The sequence below is a fragment of the Tachypleus tridentatus genome, chromosome 1 (assembly GCF_004210375.1).
Source record: "Tachypleus tridentatus isolate NWPU-2018 chromosome 1, ASM421037v1, whole genome shotgun sequence".
Taxonomy (NCBI): domain Eukaryota; kingdom Metazoa; phylum Arthropoda; class Merostomata; order Xiphosura; family Limulidae; genus Tachypleus; species Tachypleus tridentatus.
Window position 1 is genome coordinate 68,230,975 of NC_134825.1, and position 6,000 is coordinate 68,236,974.

At 35.3% G+C, this 6,000-nt stretch overlaps 1 non-coding gene across 1 annotated transcript; it reads right to left on the bottom strand.

Moving 5' to 3' along the window:
* Positions 1 to 4,336: 4,336 nt before the first annotated feature.
* Positions 4,337 to 4,407, bottom strand: TRNAT-UGU (transfer RNA threonine (anticodon UGU)). The gene has a single exon. It is a non-coding gene; the product is annotated as a tRNA-Thr (tRNA).
* Between the last annotated feature and the right edge of the window lie 1,593 nt (positions 4,408 to 6,000).

Genomic DNA, 6,000 nt, shown 5'->3' on the forward strand with positions numbered 1-6,000 from the left:
CTATACATTCCCTAGGACTCAGCTCATGAAATGAAACAAACACTTAGCATACTAAGAAACCAAATAAACACAGCCATAAAACTATGTTCACCAGATAAAATTAACGACGAATTAGACAACATGAAACAATACTTCATCAACATCAACAAGCTATCTCCACAATTCGAAGAAATCACGAAACCATATACTGCGGTATATATTCCCGACATCAGCAGAGAAATAACCAACATTTGGCAAAATCTAGGAACAAAATATGACATTTCAGTTAATACCAAATTTATTTAAAACTAGGCACAAAACTGACGTATATACTATGTAAATATTACACTGAAAAACACCACACCAACATTGTTTATAAAATACAATGTGATAACTGCCACGACTTCTGTATTGGTGAAACAAGTAGGAAAATGGAAACCAGATTCAAAGAACACAAAAAGTCACCTTCACACGTTTTCGAACACTGCAACTCAAATAAACACAACTTAACCATACAAAACACCCAATTACTAAATAAAGAAACAAACATAAACAAACGCAGAATTAAAGAAGCCTTGCTTACACAACAACTCAAACCCTAAATAAACCAATACAAAGAAACACCTTTATACGCATATTAATAAATATAATCAAACATCTAAGCACGCCCTCTACATTCCTAAACTCAGTTAAACATCCCTCTTCAAACACATAGTCAGCTATCGGTCAGTTACCTCCTTCTTTCTTTGTGAACCTGACCATCACCGAAGTAGGTCGAAACGTTGTTCACTCCTCTACATAAAAATTTTTACAACCCAAACCAGCCGTTTTTACATGTATATTTTTTTCTACAAGTGGGATTTCTTGTTATCACTGATTGATATCCTGCTAGATAACCATTCAATTATAACAGAAGCAGGTATTTATTGTTCACCAACCAAATGTATTGACATAAACCTATTCCACAATATCTTTTCCCACAACCAAATACAATTGTAATAGGTGATCTGAATAGTGAATATAAAAACTTTGGACGTAAATCCACCAACACAAACGGAAGACATCTATTGCAATTCATTGATGAAAATAATATAGCCGTAATAAACGACAGTACACCTACGCATACTACGTACGCTATAAATACAAGAGATATCTTAGACTTCTGCCTCACATTCTTTAATATCAAACAAAAGTTATTAAATTTTAATGTGAGAAAAGATGTTGACAGTGATCTTCTTCCAATATGGTGTACCTTCGATCTCGATCCCCATAAAGATGTAACCTTTAAACAAGACAAATTCAACTACAATTAAGCTAATTGCCAAGAATATCAGAAAGAATTAGACAACATATTACCAGAAAATGTTGAGCATACAGCCAACAACAAAGTAAAAGTTGATAGTTAGAGTCAAATAATCACAGAGTACCTACCAAAACCAGCATCGGATACTGTACCATAGGAACAACATAAAACTATAAATAACGCATGGAAATCGAACAAACAACTAATAAAACAGAAAAAAGACAATTAAATAGACAGATCATGGCAACAAGAGACAAAGAAATAAAAAACACAAATAAGCAGTATGAGAAATAAAATGAGACCAGAAATTATATTGTTAAACGAAGAAAAATCGGATAACATTTGCTTCCAACTAAACGAAAAAAAAAACGATCCTAGAAAGTTTCGGTCGCACCTATAAAGACTCACCAAAGAAGCCACAATAAGAAAATACCCAACACTAGAATAAAATAACACATTAGTGCACACCAACAAAGAAAAAGCAGAAGCCTTCAGACAAGAACTACAAAACACTTTCAAAACACAACGACCCAGACGTGAACACCTATTTTTACAATAGAGTAAACAATAACGTAACAAATAACACAGAATTAGAAAGCCCATATTTTCAAAACAGCCCCCCCTCCGGTATGCCTGCGCATTTACGACGCCTGAAACCGGGTTTCGATATCCGCGGCGGGCAGAGCACATGTAACTCATTGTGTACCTTTGTGCGTAATTCAACACAACAACAAAACAACATTTTCCCAATCAATACTAACTACAATAACACCAATAACATAAATAACTATAATAATGTAATGCTTACCAAAAATTTACATTAACAGAATCACCAGAAACTGACGGCAAACAAACAATTATCTTCAAAAAAAAGGCACTTTGAAATTATTTGATCATCTATAAGCAATTTTTCATTATTCTTTTACTCTGGTTACTCTGGGAAGTAAGCTTATACATTCATATTTCATAAAGAAGGTATGCCAGCCAATAAACCAAACAGTTATCGACCAATCAGCCAAACTAGAGTCATTATAAAATATACTACTTAGGACAGCATATATAGTACCCAAAACCACTTCAAAGTTTATGCATAAATATTCAAATACACAAACAATAGTAGATAGATCCTACCTAGTAAAATAAAATATTTCGGTAAAATTTGGAGAAAAAGTGAACTATTATGCGAACTCGATAGGTATTGCATACGAGGTCTGTTCAAAAAATACGCGGACTGTTTGAATTGCGCGGCTCCAGTTGGTTCCAGTGGAATCCGCATGCTGTCGCTAGGTTCGCACAGATCAGCTGATTACGATGCCATTTCCCGATTGCAGATATCTTCATTTGTGTATTAGCTACGCGGTTTTAAGTGAAGTGCGATTTTTTCGTTTGGCGGATTCCAGAATGAATGACCTGAAGGAGCAACGACTTGCTGTGAAAATTTGTGTTAAACTTGGAAAATCTGCGACTAAAACTTTTGCTATGCTTAACACGGCTTACGGTGATGTTGCTATGAAGCGTACGGCATGTTTCAAGTGGCATGAACGTTTTAAGGATGGTCGACAGTCCATTGAAGATGATGAGCGTCCTGGACGTCCTTCCACGTCAACTGACGACCCACACGTCGACAAAATCAACACCCTGGTGCGGGCAAATCGACGTCTGACTGTTAGGGAGCTTGCTGAAGAGTTTGGGATATCAGTTGGATCTTGTTACGAGATTTTGACCGAAAAATTGAAGATGCACCGCGTTGCTGCGAAATTTGTGCCTCAGAACTCGTGCGTTTTTGGCCAAACACTCGATCACTGTTCTCCCTCCCTCCCTACTCACCTGACCTTGCTCCTTGCAATGTTTCCTTGTTCCCCAAACTCAAAAGACCCTTGAAAGAAAGAAGATTTGAGACGATTCCCGAGATTAAGGCAAATGCGACGAAGGAGCTGGAGGACATTACAAAAGAAGCGGACCAGGACTGTTTCAACAAGTGGAAACACCGTTGGGATAAGTGTGTGCGTTGGGGAGGAGAGTACCTTGAAGGGGTCCCAGACCTGTAACTTCTAAATAAAGTACATTTTGTTTTATGACGTCAGTCCGAGTATTTTTTGAACAGCCCTCGTATGTGATAAAGATAGTCCTAAACACCTCTCCCCGATTATTTGACAAATTAGATTATTAACATAAAATTATTTTAAAAATAAAGAAATAATGAAAATAAATAAATAAAAATAAAATGAGTATGTGTATTTTCTTATCACAAAGCCACAAGGGGCTATCTGCTTAGCCGATCAAGGGAAATCGAATCCCTGGTTTTAGCGGTTTTGTTTAAATCCGAAGACACACCGCTATACTAGCGGGGGGGGGCAAATATTATATATATATACATACATAATAATAATAATAAATACTAAAATAAAAACATGCCACCTATGAGCGAGACATTAGTGAAGGAACTGATAGTGCAAAATACATGGACATTACCCCGAAGGGGGTCTGAGTAAATATGGGTTACCTAATCCTCATATAATAATTTTTAATATACTAAACATTTCACTCTAACAAAAAAAAAAAAAAAGAGGAAAAGGTCCAGTGCAACTGACCTTCCTGGGTACACATACATATATACCCAAACGTTCAATCCATATGCACATATAATTTCCAGCCCAAATCTAGGGGCTCTCAGAAAGTAAAGAAACAGGGTTGGAAGTAGTGTCTACATTATGTTTTCGAACAAAAAAATTCTGTTTTCCTCCATGTCTACAGCATTTATCGATTTTAATGAAGTCAAACTAGAGATTTATATTAATTCAAGAATTTTATAATAGATATATCCAGAACAGGATTATTCTTCAAGCAGTTTTGGAAATATTGATTTCCACAAGCCGTACAAAATTAATAGGAGCAGAGAAAACTCAGCTTAATTTTTTTGAATAACAATGTCGCTTTTATTGATAATTTAAATTATATGAAAAATAATGTATCGCTATATTTATCGTAAAACATTATTATGTTATTTTGTTCAATTGCAGTTGATGAAAATAAAAGCATCCGTCAAGTTATACAAGCCACCAGTGAGGTTCGAACTCACGACTCCTGGTTTACAAGACCAGTGCTCTACCCTGAGCTATGATGGCTTGTACATAATTTTTAAAAACGCATTCTTTCTCTTTAATCTTCTACAGTTTTTGAATATTCGCTTATTGTTCAGTGAATTAATTTAGCATTGTTAAAACGATCACACGTGAAAAAAATATAATATTAAGAACATCTCTTCGACAACATTTCCAACAGTAAGGTATTGTACTGTTTTCTCCTCTGTTCAGATATATAATAGTTGTTGTTTTAAATTAAGCGTAAAGCGACACCGCGGACTGTCTGTGCTCCACCCACCATGGGTATGGAAACCCGGTTTTTGTTATTGCAAGACATTCCGCTGTGCTACTAGTGGAGGCGACACATATAATAGTTCAATTGTGTTCAAGCATTGATTATGATTCAATATGAATACTACTATTATTTCATTGTGTTATATGCATCACCTGTACAAGAAGCGTCTTCATTATGTTAACACTTACGTAAGGTAAATATTACTCTCTTTAAATCATATATTTAAAATGCAAGCATAAATTGTTAAAATCAGTAGTAGAGTGTTGGTCAAATAACCCATATGTTATGAGTTCCATCCTCGCAGTTGGATTTCGTACTTTAACATTCAAACAATTAAAATTTAGTAGTGGATTCCTTCTCTCGTTTGTTTAAAAATATCGAAATTGACGAAAGTGTTTATGCGTTTAGAAGCTGTTTGAGATAATCCAATTAAATTATAGATATAATTATACTAAGGAAAAACATTCATTAATTTACTTCAACCAGTAACTAAATTTTTTTCCTAATTATTTTACTACTTAGTAACTGTAACTATCTCAGATTATAAATGATATCACAAAGATATCAAAATTCTATATTTACTTATTCTAGAATATTACTTTTATTACATGTGGTTATTATTTTTATAAACATATTTCTTCATTAGAAATTATCGCACCCTGATCGGAATGTCTATAAAAATAATTCATTTTCTTAGGAATTTTACCATCGACTTTTTTCTTGCTGAACACTTTTATTTCGATGATGCGTGTGTAAAACCCCCGCTAATACAGCGGTATGTCACCAGATTTACAACGCAAAAATCAGGGGTTCGATTCCCCTCGGTGGGCTGAGCAGATAGCCTTTTGTGGCTTTGCTATACGAAAAACACACACACGCGCGTGTGTAAGATGGCACGACGAACGCAACGAACATGAAGCAAAGACCGATTGAAGGGGTCACCTCTTGTGGCCATTCGTAAAGCAATACACGAATATATTGTCCACCAGCCAGTCACACACGGACGCTTGCCGTTGCAATTTGTGTTCTTGTAAAGTAAGTAAAAAAGGTTCTCATGCCATAAATCACAAGCATAATTGTGAACTCTGAAGGTTATAAGACCTTAAGATAAAAAAATTTGAAAAGCAATAAATACAAAAACAATTGGCTAATCTTAATTTTGGTTGTATTTACTCTTGAAGTAGAACGCTTTCAGAGACGAAGCCAGATATGAAGGCAGTGGAATCGTAATGTGAGGTTCACGGGTTCGCATTCCCTTTACAACAAACATGTTCGCCCTTTCAGCGGTCGTGCCGTTATGATGTGACAGATCAATTCCACTCTTCATTGGTAAATGAGTA